We start from the raw sequence: 14,549 nt of genomic DNA on the forward strand, positions 1-14,549 counted from the left end.
CTTAACTGTTTGTACCACTTAATGGCGCCATTGGTCCCTATCATGGGTCTTTGGAGGTGTAAATATGGACAGACATTTTTGCAAGTAGACTAGGTATAGACCCAAACGTTTGGCATTTGTGTATTCACAGAATCTACTTTTGGTACACTAGATAATGCGCCATTGGTCCCTGTATTCACAGAATCTACTAAGGCAGCATAATCTAGTGTACCAAAAGATGTGTTATGCCATTTGAAAGGGCCACGTGTCCTCTTAACAAGGCTCAAATTTCAGCATCATAGCTGGTGAGAGCCCAAGGCCTGCCTTTTGCATTGGTATATTGTTTGTTGGCATGTTGGAGGATGAACCCTTGTTCTGCGTTACCTGAATCTGGATCAAAAGAGTCATCAGTAAACAAAGATGGAATATTATTGGGATGTAATGGTTGATGACGAGGTTGCGGAGGCCTAAACGGTGGATACTCCAGTGGGAATTTTAATGCTGAATTTACCACCTGCATAGGTTCTTGGTTGACATTCTCAAATAATTCATGATGATAGTATGGATGGGATGCTGGGCTATGGATGAGGGGTTCAAGCCAATCTGGGCACCACACCAAACAGCCCGTGCAAATAGGCATTGAAGGAATAAGTGGTGAACTGTTTCTTCTTGAAGCTACGAGGACAGACACTTTTCAACAAAGGAAAAAAAAAACAAATGCTGCAAGTTAGGTCCATATCCAATCCACCTCTCAACAAAGACCCCCTAAGTAATGCTGCAACTTGGTTGGCCTGAATCCAACCCTAACTCAACCCGAAAAAGTTGGGTTGGGTTGGGTCGGGTTGATGCTCACGTTAGGATTAGGATTGAAATTCATGAATCCAACTTTACTTTGGGTTGGGCTAGGGTTGATCCCTTAGGCAACCCAAACCCGACTCTATAATACATGTAATATATAAATATATACTAAAACAAAGCGGTCCAGAAATTTTTTCCTTTTTTTGAATTGTTTATTTTTTATTGTCATTTTTGAAACAACCAATGAGATGCACCTTCCCAATAATCTAAATAATCTTTTCTCCTAAAATTTCTTCTAAACTACCTCCCCCGCTTTCTCCAAAATTATCTCTAACGCCTATTTATCTTCTAAATTATCTCTAATTCCTATTTATCTTCAAAATTATCTCTAATTTAGTAGGGAGTTTCTCTCCTAAATTATCTCTAATGCCTATTTATCCTCTCCCCTACTTTTTATTTATATCTATATAAAGAAAGTTTGGATTAAAAATTTTAAGAATTATTTAAATATTCTAACAAAATTATATAATAATTTTAAAATATTTATTAAAACCACAAAAAATAATTTTATATTTTCACAAAATATATCACAAAATTATGTACTAACGATTTAAATTATGTTTTTCTAAATTATCAATTTAAATGTTTTTTAAATATTTAATAATATATAATAGCTTTAAATAAATAAAATTCAAATAACAAATTTTTAATATTTTATAGATTATTTAACTATTTAAATAACTAAGTATTTATCATAACTAGATTTTAAATAGTTAAAATAACGAAATTATGCAATAAATTTAAAAATTTTAGTCAAAGTAGAAAAATAATTATAACATAATATTGAAATTAATAATAATTTAATATATTACAAAATTAATAATGAAATTATGTAATAATAATATAAATTATGATTTTACGGATAATTAAATTCAATTTTTAAATATTTTACATATTATTTACATATTTAAATAACTAAATATTTTAAATAAAGATTTTAAATAGTTAAAATAAAGAAATTATGTAATAAATTTACAAAAATTCTAAAAAGCAGAAAAATAATTATAACATAATATTGAAATTAATAATAATTTAATATTTTTACATAATATAGTAAATAATTAATTTCACTTATATCAAGTAATAATTCGAGAAAGTAACTTTCAAAAAAATTAATATTTATTAATAATATTTTTAAACTCTTAATCTGTATTTATTATATAATTATATATACTAAAATTAATGTTTGTTGTCTTTTGTGAAAAATGCATTTTCAATGATTATGTATAAATCTATTTGTTTTCTTATTTAATAGAAAACTTTCAATAATTATTGGAGATTAGATTACTATTATTGAAATTTTTAAATTTAATTTATTGTACTTTCGTTATAAGTTATTGATTAATATTTATTAGAGATTAAACTATTATTTGAGATTATACTATTTATTGACTAAGTTAATATATCTTTAGTACTTATTGAATTTTTGTAATTATTGTATTTTTCATTATCAATATATTTTCAATAATTATCAAAGATTAAACTATTGTTATTAATCAGAGATAAGACTATTAATTTAGCTGAAATAATGAGTGCCCATGAGTTGGATCGGTTTGGTCATAGGCTATTTGGCCCACCAAATTGACCTGTTCAGATTAGGGAGTTGGTCAGCTGAAACCAACCAACCTTTTGTGAAAACCGACCCACTCAAGTTGTATAGGTTTGGGTCAATTTTTTGGTTTGGTTAGTTTGATCAAAATATTCAAATTTAAAATTTTAATTTAATTTTAAAAATTATAGCGCAATTATTAAAAAATAAATTTAAAAATTAGATTAATGATATATATCCATGGTTAGGTCGTTCGATTTTGGTTGGTTTACAAATGGCTAAAGTGAAACTAATCCAACTTGGTCGAATTGGAAAGTTTTTGAACGAAAGCCAACCTAAAATACTAGAAAATCAACCAACTCGAGTCAAGTTAATCGAGTTGGTCGGTTTCATTAGTTTGATAAATAAACCTAACTGAAATTAATTATTGTTACTTTTGTACTATAAAAAATTTATTAAAAGTAGTATATAAAATATGAATAATTATTAATTATTTAAAAAGTTAAAAATATAAAACAATTGTATACTCTTATGTGTTTCTATTATGGTCATTTATTAGAACATACTTTTAGGAATGGCAATTTTCCCCATCCTCGATGGGGACCCGACTTCCCCGACCTAATGGGGCTAGGGGTGGGGACTGTTTTGGCGAGGCGGGGGCGGGGATTAATAGGAATCCTCGGTTAAGGTTGGGGTCAACGTCGGGGATGGCGATGGAGTTTCTCTCCTAAATTATCTCTAATTCCTATTTATCCTCTTCCCTACTTTTTATCTATATCTATATAAAGATAGTTTGGATTAAAAAATTTAAGAATTATTTAAATATTCTAATAACATTATATAATAACTTTAAAATATATATTAAAAACACAAAAAATAATTTTATATTTTTACAAAATATATTACGAAATTATGTACTAACAATTTAAATTATGTTTAATTCGGATTATGAATTTAATTTTTTTCAAATATTTAATAATATGTAATAGCTTTAAATAAATAAAATTAAAATAACAAAAAATTTTAAATATTTTATAGATTATTTAAATATTTAAATAACTAAATATTTATCATAACTAGATTTTAAATAGTTAAAATAACGAAATTATGTAATAAATTTAAAAAATTTCTTCAAAGTAGAAATATAATTATAACATAATAATAAAATTAATAATAACATAATATTACAAAATTCATAATGAAATTATGTAATCTATATATATATATATATATATATATATATATATTAAAACAAAGCGATCAACAGATTTTTCTCCTTTTTTGAATTTTTTATTTTTTTATTCCATGTCATTTTTGAAACAACCAATGAGATGCACTTTCCAATAACCTAAATAATCTCTTCTCCTAAACTACCTCCCCCACTTTCTCCAAAATTATCTCTAATTTCTATTTATCTTCTAAATTATCTCTAATTCATATTTATAACATAATAATAAAATTAATAATAACATAATATTACAAAATTCATAATGAAATTATGTAATCTATATATACATATATATATATATATATATATATATATATATATATATATATATATATATTAAAACAAAGCGATCAACAGATTTTTCTCCTTTTTTGAATTTTTTATTTTTTTATTCCATGTCATTTTTGAAACAACCAATGAGATGCACTTTCCAATAACCTAAATAATCTCTTCTCCTAAACTACCTCCCCCACTTTCTCCAAAATTATCTCTAATTTCTATTTATCTTCTAAATTATCTCTAATTCATATTTATCTCCAAAATTATCTTTAATTCCTATTTATCCTTTGCCCTACTTTTATCTATATCTATAAATAAAAAGTTTGGATTAAAAATTTAAGAATTATTTAAATATTCTAACAAAATTATATAGTAACTTTAAAATATTTATTAAAAACACAAAAAATAATTTTATATTCTTACAAAATATATCACGAAATTATGTACTAATAATTTAAATTATGTTTTCTGAATTATCAATTTAAATGTTTTTTAAATATTTAATAATATGAAAAAGCTTTAAATAAAAAAATTCAAATTAAAAAAAATTAAATATTTTATAGATTATTTAAATATTTCAATAACTAAATATTTATCATAACTAGATTTTAAATAGTTAAAATAGCGAAATTATGTAATAAATTTAAAAAGTCTATTCAAAGTACAAAAATAATTATAACATAATATTGAAATTAATAATAATTTAATATATTTAAATAACTAAATATTTAAATAAAGAAATTATGTAATAAATTTAAAAAAAAATCTAATAAGTATAAAAATAATTATAACATAATATTGAAATAAATAATAATTTAATATTTTTGCATAATATTGTAAATAATTAATTTCACTTATATCAAGTAATAATTCGAGAAAATATCTTTCAAAAAAATAATATTTATTAATAATAATTTTAAACTCTTAATCTGTATTTATTATATAATTATATATACTAAAATTAATATTTATTGTCTTTTGTGATAAATGTATTTTCAATGATTATGTATAAATTTATTTTATTTTGTTATGTAACAGAAAACCTTCAATAATTATTGGAGATTAGATTACTATTATTGAAATTTTTAAATTTAATTTATTGTACTTATTGTATTTATTGTATTTTTGTTATAAGCTATTGATTAATATTTATTAGAGATTAAACTATTATTTGAGATTATACTATTTATTGACTAAGTTAATATGTTTTTAGTACTTATTGTGTTTTTATAATTTTTGTAATTATTGTATTTTTCATTATCAATATATTTTCAATAATTGTGTATTTTTGCTATAATTTTTCAATAATTATCGGAGATTAAACTATTGTTATTTATCATAGATAAGACTATTAATTTAGCTAAAATAATGAGTGTTCATGAGTTGGTTCGGTTTGGTTGTAGGCTATTTGGTCAACCAAATTGACCTGGTTAGGTTAGGATGTTGACTTGATCCAACTTGGTCAAATTGGAAAGTTTTTGAAAGAAAGCCAACCTAAAATACTAGAAAATCAACCAACTCGGGTCGAGTTAATCAGGTTGGTCAATTTCATCAGTTTGATAAATAAACCTAACTGAAATTATTTATTGTTATTTTTGTATTATAAAAATTTTATTAAAAGTAGTATATAAAATATGAATAATTATTAATTATTTAAAAAGTTGAAAATGTAAAACAATTGTATACTCTTATGTGTTTCTATTAGGGTCATTTATTACAACACATTTTTAGGGATGACAATTTTCCCCATCCTCGACGAGGACCCGACTTCCTCGACCCGATGGGGCTGGGGATGGGGATTGTTTTAGTAGGGTGGGGTGGGGATAGGGATTAATAGGAATCCCCGATCGAGGTCGAGGATGGGGATTGAGGTCCCCGCCTCATCCCGATCCCGATTATTTATATTAAATATACTATTATATTATTTATATTATATATATATATATCAAAATATATTTAAAATATTATTTATAATTTAGAATTTTTATTTATTTTAAAAAATACTATTATCTAAAAACATTTTAGGGATTCGGGTCCCCACGGGGAACCCATCCCCGTCGAGGATCGGGGTCGGGGAATATGGTCCTCGCCCCGTTGCCATTCCTACACACCTTATAGTTTTACATATTTACTTAAACCTAACTTGTAGTTTTCATTTTACTAAAACATCCCATATATTTTACAATTTATTAACTTAATTAACCTTTCATTAAGGAGTGTTTGCTTTGCCATTAGGCCTATGATTTTTTATTTCAAAAATACCCTTAACACTTTTTTGTATAAAAAACAAAATTGACCAAATATAATCAATAGAGTGGTTGCTCGTGTCTTATTAAGGGCAAAAATGGTATTTTTATTTTATTTTGATTAAATATGAACATTAGGGTCAACACTGTCATTTTCCACTATCATATAATGGAAGATTGATTAAATCCATTGCAAATTATAAGTGGTGTTTTAGTAAAATTCTAATTATAGGGTAGATTTTAGTAAATCCATAAAACTATAAGGGGTATTTTAGTATATGACCATTTTTATTATTTAGCTTTCTCTTAATAGATCTCGTGCATCGCATGGGTCCCCGCTAGTATGTAATATATAACATACATTGATTTGTTTAAATGCATGATATTTGTATAGTCCCCACCACATAGTATCATGTATTTCTTTTAAGATAATCACTTCACTTAATCCTAATTAGAATGACTAAAACTTTAATAACATTATTTTATGTTTTTTAAAAATTTTATTTCTTCATCTCCTTTCTTTGTTTGCCGCCCATAAAAGATCCATCATAAGTAGGGATGGCAATCTCGACCCTAACCCTTCTTACCCACCCAACCCACCCACTTCCAAACCCACTCATACTCACCCATTTCAGTAGTGGGTTATATGGGTCAAATGACCCATTAGGATCAAGGAAAAAAGGGTTAGGGTGGATTGGGTCGAGGGTACCCATTGCGTCAAAAGGGTTAGGGTCACTTGGGTCAAGGAGAGGGTCGAGAGAGGGTTGAGAGAGAGTAAGAGCAAAGGGCCGAGAGAGAGAGTAAGAGGAGAGGGTAGGGGAAACGGTCGAGAGAGGAGTTGCAGAGTGGCTGTCGAACAAACATCTTAGGTTTTTCTCAGTTCTCAGTCGAACGAACTTCCACCATCAAAGATCCATTTAAGGTTTTGTTTGTTCTAGTCATCAGATCAAGTGCAAGGTCGAAAGTTGTTAGAGTTTCAAGCCACTCGCCATCCAAAATTTTCGCAGTTCTAAGGGGAGCGCAAGTCTCCGTTAGATCCGCCATTGAAGCAACCAAGATCTTGGATAGGTAAATCTCTGTTAGTTCCGCCATCAGTTTTTTCGCAGTTCTTTAAAGCTTTGCTAGTCTTGACATTGAAGCATGTTAGTTCCGCCATTGAAGCAAGACATGTGAGCTCATATGCTTTCACTAGTGAAGCTTAAAAAAAGCTAAGACAAAGGCTATATCATTGTCTTATATGCTCTAGAAAAACAAGACACGTGAAATGTGTATGCAAATAGGAAATCTTTTTCTCCCCCTTTTCCATTTTATTCCTTTCCCCTGAAAATAAGAATATCTTCGTTTGTGAATATCTTCGTTTTAGTCAAAATACTCCATATTTTAGTCGAAATTAAGAAGATCAGCTTCATGGACAAGTACAACCAAAACATACACCCTCACCTACTTCACAATAAAAACATCATTGTTGATAGGAGTTTATGCTTCGATTTTCTCAATTTGTTACATTTTCCTTAATAAAATAAGTAGATGGATGTATTGCCAATATGTACACCAATGCAGAGCAGAACTGTTTGATCCTGACCACACTATATTTCTGCATGTGGTTTCCTTGGACCTAACTTACAAGTACAAAAAGAATATGGTCTTGCCATGGGCATTGAAATCCATTTGTAGGGGCTACCTAAATATGCATTATTTTAACCATTATCGAGGAGAAGTTCAATTGAGTGTTATCAAGTGAGAAGAAAAAGGGTTTTTTTTTTATATATATATTGTGAGAAGAAAAACGGTTTAGCATTTAGAAAAGGCACTTTCAGCATTCTAGATTTTCTCTTAGTGCTTTACCTATTAGACAATAGTTCTCTTACTGGTTTGTACAACAGCACTTATTATATAACCTTACAATCATAGTTCACAGTTTTTTTTCTGAAATACAGTGAAATTTATCTCTGACAAGCATGAGAACACTGGGACCAACATTGAATAATGGCCTTTTATAGCGAAAATTTTCTATTTCTGCAAGGGGTGGAACAAAAGTATATTGTCTGCAAGGAGACCAACATTGGAAATCTTCGTTTGTGAAACAGGCTTTCCCCTTTCAATCTCATTTAAAGTATATTGTCTGAAAAGAGCTAGTGTGGTACTTCAACATTGAAGACTGTTTAGTGACTAGATGGGTGCATTTTTCTTTCTTGGTAAATGGATTTAAACAGTTCAAAGCATCTGGGCGTTGTTCTTCCTGATCCACTTGTATCTTCCAACTTAGAAAATTTTGAAGTTTCTTTTCTGGTATTCCTGAACTGCTTGATCCTATTTGCCTACCAAAATTCCGACTGATACCAACAAGAGTTTGAAGTGACAGGCTGAACTTTAGGAGAAGACTAGAAACCAAATAACTAAATGCCGTGTTTAGGCACATCTTAGTCAGTGAAGAACTTTTTTGGTTAAATATATGTTTCTCTCTTATTTGTATCAAATTAAGCACAGCATTAAATATATGTTTCTGCTAACTGAAATTGAAATTGATGTTCATTTTTGTTTTTGTAAATTAGTTTTCGAGGTTAATGTTTCTATGTTGAACTAAGAAATCAGCGAAATCCATTTATCAGAACAAAGTATATTGCGAATAGAACCCTAGAAGATAATGTGTAACAACAGTTAGGTATACAATTTTCTGATATTTTCTGCATTTTCTGCAGTTTTCTGTAATTTTCTGTAATTTTCTATAATTTTTTTTGCAATTTCTGGTATTTTCTGCAACTTCCTAGTATTTTCTGCTATTTTCTGCAATTTTCTAGTATCTTTCTGCAATTTCTTGTATTTTCTGCATTTTTGCAATTTACTAGTATTTTCTGAAATTTCTGATTTTTTTTTTGCAAATTTCTACAATTTTCTGATTTTTTTGCATTTTCTGCATTTTTCTGTAATTTTTGCAATTTTATGCTATTTGTGGAATTTTTCTGCTTTTTTCTGAAATTTCTGCAACTTTTTTATATTTTCTGCAATTTTCTGTTATTTCCTGATATTTTTCTATAATTTTCTGCTGATTTTCTACAAATTTCTGCTATTTTCCTGCATTTTCTACAATTTTTTGTAATTTCCCATTATTTTTCTGCATTTTTGTGAATTTTCTGCAATTTTTCTGATTAATTTCTGTATATTCTAGTATTTTATGTTATTTTGGGTATATGGATCAACCTTACCCGTTTGTACCACACGGCAATCTCGGGAGAGTTGTTTCTCTCAAAAAGTTGTTCTTTTTTGGGTATACGGGCTGACACGACCTGTTTCTACCATGTGGCATCATTGAGAGGTGTTTCATCAAAAATGCTATTTTTGGGTACATGGGTCGATCCACCCCGTGTATACCACTTGACAGTCTCGGGAGAGCTGAATCTCTCAAAAATTGTTGTTTAGGGTAAACAGGTCGGGTCGACCCGTTTATGTATTTATATATGATGGTAGGTGGGTTAGTATGAGTGAGGGTGGGCAAGGGTCATATGAATGGGTCAAGTGGGTCAATATGGGTGGGTCAGGGTTAGGGTGGCTTGTGACCCTTCAACAAGCATTGATGGTGGGTTGGTGGGTCAAGATGGGTGGGTTGGTATTCAACCCTTACCCAACCCACCCATTTGCCACCCCTAATCATAAGTCATAATTCATAATAAACTATAATCATTTTTCTAACACTTGTTTTTCTGAATTTTGTACCAAAGAATCAATTTGGAAGGAGTGCAAATACAAATGTGTAGAGTGCAAAACCTTGTATTTTATATTATTTTGTATGTATTTGCATTGTACATATTTGTATTTGTACTCCTTCCAAACTGTGTCAAAGGAAAAAAAAAACATCAATAAACAAATACTAATGAAACATAGAATTAATATATATAGTGAAAGTTAAGATTTAAAATCAAGAAATTCTATGAAGTTTTAAGGGATGGGAAGAAGGTTGGGTTAACCCGATCGGGTTGGACTAAGGTTAGGGTTAGGTTTGGGGTTTAGAACTTAGGGTTGAACTAGGTTGGCCTCAAAATGTAATGTTCTTTTTTCTTAAGTTGGCATTATACCAATTAAAATAAAATGGAATATGATAAAATGGGCCTTTTTTTGGATAAAGTCATTGGCATACAAATGATATGGCTTAGAATTGACCCCAGTTTCATAGTGAGATGTGCAGTGTAATCAAGTTGGTAGGGTGTTGAAACAAGAGATCCCTCGATTTATGTTTTTCTGGTATCATGCCTTTTCATCATCATAGTTGAACCTTAGAAATTATAAGTACCCGATGTACAAAAAGACAAAATTTTCCTAAAACAATCACTCTTTGTTTTCCTAAAATTTCAGCTTGAAAAATTTTGGGCTTGATGAGGCCTAAACTGAGTTGGCTCGATTTATTTTTGTTTTTCTATATTTTGTCAAAATGTTTTCATTTCTTAAGCTTAAAATTAATGGATCGATAGAATAAAAAAAAAATATTGGACAGATGAAGTTCTGATTTCAACATTATTGTATGTACAAGAGTAAATTACAAAGACCCTGTATTATGGGGTCCGTGACAAAGACCCCCTTGTACTATGACTGTGAGACAAAAGCTTCCTATTAGCTTTTCGTTGAAATCCGCCGTTACAATATTTTTTAATCCTCATACTACCTTTATAATAAGAAAAATATTATTCATCTTTCTCAACCTCACTGGGAGAGTAAGTTTAATCCAATAAAAGAAAAACGGTAACCCATGTTGAGTGGTTCAGGCCCAAACACAATTGCATCAAGATTAGCTTTGATGCCTCTTGCTCGAATGGTGGCAATTGTGCAATTGGTTGCATAGCTAGGAATCATCAAGGCAAAGTCCTGGAATCTAAAGCTACTGGAATTGGAATTTTGACTATCAATTTTGCAGAACTTGGACAGCTTGAGAAGCCATTAATTTGACTATCAACTATAGGGATCAGAAAATCGTCATTGAAGATGACTCTAAGCTAGTTACCGACTGCCTCGATGGTAGACTTGCGCCTCCGTGGAGATTGGAAAATGTCATCAAAGAATGCCGAAACCTAATGGACTTCTTCAACTTAAATATCAAATTCAAACATATGTATCGGGAAGCAAATAAAATGACAAACTGGTTAGCTCGTAAAGCTCTTTTCGGCAGGGGGGTGCTAGGGGTCTTGGTTTTAGTGATTTTATTTTCATTTGTGATTGGGATCTAAGAGCTACCCCCGGCTTGTGTAGCTCATCTTTTGCTATAAAAAAAGAAAGGGAGATCGAGGATTACCACCGCTGTTATTCTCTACCTTTGTTTACCGCGTTTCTGTAATTTTCCTCAGCATCTTATCCGGTTTTGTCCGTGATATGTTTCCAGGTGCGAATCATTTCGTCCCACGCAGAATTGTCGAGTCTCCGGCAAAATTTAACCTTCCCTGAATTGCTGGCTTGATCATGTCATTCTGTTTCAATCAACAAACAACATTAATTTGGGAGTTTTAAACAATTCACTCTAAAATTAATCCTTAATTTGTTATTAATTTGAAAAAAAAAAAGCAATATCGTTTTGTCATTGTTGTCGAGACAGAGTAGCCGTGCGTTGCCTCAAAAGGATATATACAAAGAAAATAGCCCAATAATACAATTGATCCAACGGCATTACATTACCTCGGGATCCGGAGAAGCAAAGTGGACTGGAGTAGCGACGTGGAAGACCATGTCGCATCCAAAGATAGCGGCACCGAAGCTCCCTTCGTTAGTTAGATCTGCTCGAAAGAGTTTTAATTCTCTCAAACTTTGGAGCTCCAGGAGGTGCGAGATCTTCTTCAGGTCAAATAGAAAATCGAAAACCTCCTTGCCTTTCCCTTTCCATACGCCATTATCGCAGCGGTGTTTCATGCCCTGTCCGCACCTGTCACACGCTCTGATTCTAATAGCTTACTCCAAGAAGTGTAGGGGAAAAACTAGAAAGAATAAATCTCAGCGAAGAACAATATTAGTGTTACTGTGTTAGTTGGCTTGTTGAGAGAATCGTAGTTCATCATGTGTCGCACCTTCTCCGGTACGGAGGAAGAGAGAGTATGTGTGTGCCTCGTCAAATACGATGGAAGTCGTTTTCATGGAGGCAGCGATGAAGTTTTAGGAGAGAGAAGATGAGAAGGAGAAGAAACATGATAATGGATTCTCCTGCTTAACGCGGAAATGTCGTAAGCTTTGATTCGGTGCTTTAAAAGGGATTCCGCTAAGAACTCGGTTGCAGCGTTCTGAAGATTCAGGCAACAACTTGGAAGTGGAAGAAGAAGAAGAGAAGAATAGTAAGAGATCTTTTTCATATCTTCGTTTTCGTCTGTTTTTGGTTCTCTTAGATTGACCTTACAGTTACAGAGGAGACACACACATACTCTCTTTCTCCTCTTTCTCCTCTCATCTTCGCCCATTCTTCCATCAGTCCAGCGGACAATAGAACAGGACTCTATAAAATCTGCTGCATTTGGGTTTTGGAACATTCGCTATAGAGGAAGAAGAGAGATCGGAGGAGAGAGAGAAATGTGGATCTGTTGTTCATGTACGGTGAATTGGGGAAGATGAACAGTGTTTTTCTTTCAAAATTTTCGACAAGGGTAGTATGGAAATTGTAACGACAGATTTCAACGGAAAACTAAAAACTAACTAAAAGGAATTTTGAGGGTCTTTATCACAAAACAAGGTCTTTGTCACAGACCCCGTAACTGATACGGTGGTTTTGGAGTATTATTCTTATACAAAATTTTTTTCATAACTGGAAACTTTAATAAAATTCGAAGATACGTAAGATTCATTGTGACAAAGTTTCATTTTTGTAGTTATCTCTTGATTTTGTTGGTCCCCACTTAATTTGCATCAAATTCGAATATATGCATCCACAGAAATCCTTCAATTCAAATAATGTAAATAATGGAGTTTGGAAACAACACCTATTAATTCTTGTGCAGATATAAATTAGGGTAAAATATAAAAACCTCCCTTATAGTTTCTGATAATTATAAAAGCCTCCCCTATAGTTTTACTTTAATAAAAAATTCCCCTGAACTTTTAAAAAACTTGATAGAAACTTCTCTTTTGTCACTGACTCAAATAGAAAAATTTTTAACAGATTCATATTTTTTTCCAAATGTCCATTTTACCCTTCTATAAAATGGGTACTGAAATAACTAACTAATAACAATTGCCCGTGAAAAACAATTGCTGGACGTTAACTTCCTGGGCATTCCTTCGTCAAATGTTAACTTAATGCTAAATACCATTGAGGGCGGAAGATTCCAAATGACGGTTAAAAGGGAAGAAAACTCACTGATGATAACTATAGAACCTCAAAGAGTGATGATATCCTTGGCATTAGTTCTTGAAGCCATATATATCTTTCTACTCTAATTCAACAAAAAAGATTGCTTCCTTTTCAAGAATTGGATGATAGAGTCACATAACAAAGTATTCCACAAAAAAAAAAAGACCCAAAGAGCAGGGAAAATGGATCCGGCGGTTAAATGAAATCTTGAAAGCAAGAGTTTGGGTTGGGATCCCGTAGTTAAATTTATCACGATTCTCAATAGGAACGGAATCTTTGTATTTATCACTAATTCACTATGTCTAGAACTAGGTCACTAAGAAATTGAGACGACAACAATTCATTGAAGAGTTGTGCTCTAGTCCCATCAAACTTGAGAGACAATGGAGATTATGCTCATATGAGCATATAAATGCTTTAAAAGATAATGGAGATTTTGTGTGTAGTGGGTTTTATTGTTCGAGGTCTGAAAATTGGTCACTTTGGTTCTAGAAATTGGATTGTGTGGTCAAATGCTTCCACAAACTCTCACAATTCAGAAACCGCCATTAATCTCTCCCTCTGTTCTTTTTTTTTTTAAGCTGAAGGTTATACCCTCTATTTCGCTATTTCATCATGGGGGTTAGAATTTCAAGAACATGAGGAGAAATTCATCTTTGCATGCCTGTGTAAAAGGAATCCTAGTTCGAGTTAGACCAAGAGAAGGCCTGGAAGGCATTGAAAAAAACTCGACGAGCAACTCCAAACCCTCTATCTCATAAAGAAATAACTCCTCCAAAGAAAAGGGTCTCTTCTTCTATTTCGTTCTGGTCCTTTCTATCTGTTCTATTCGTTTTCTTTACATTTTGCAAATAACACAGTCATGCTTTTGTGAGGGCCTATTCTTGCATTTGGAGGATTGCCATGCTGCAATGTAGGTGTTTCCATAGTAATGGTTCTTCACCGACAACTGTTATTGGTCGGCTTAATCCCTTTTTCATCGGTTAGTTATTTCAGTGCCTATTTTATAAAAGGGTAAAAATAGTACTTTGAAAAAAAATATGGATCAATTAAACGTTTTCCGTCTGGATCAGTAAAGGAAGAGAGGTTTTTGTCGAA

At 31.1% G+C, this 14,549-nt stretch overlaps 1 long non-coding RNA gene across 1 annotated transcript; it reads left to right on the plus strand.

Annotated features, from left to right (window-relative positions):
* The first annotated feature begins 6,681 nt into the window (after window positions 1-6,681).
* On the plus strand, window positions 6,682-8,710 carry LOC104595516 (uncharacterized). The gene is made up of 2 exons (XR_734886.3): window positions 6,682-7,207; window positions 8,077-8,710. It is a non-coding gene; the product is annotated as an uncharacterized LOC104595516 (long non-coding RNA).
* Window positions 8,711-14,549: the final 5,839 nt, after the last annotated feature.

The sequence above is a fragment of the Nelumbo nucifera genome, chromosome 5 (genome assembly GCF_055504915.1).
Source record: "Nelumbo nucifera cultivar China Antique chromosome 5, China Antique-T2T, whole genome shotgun sequence".
In the NCBI taxonomy this organism is placed as follows: Eukaryota; Viridiplantae; Streptophyta; class Magnoliopsida; order Proteales; family Nelumbonaceae; genus Nelumbo; species Nelumbo nucifera.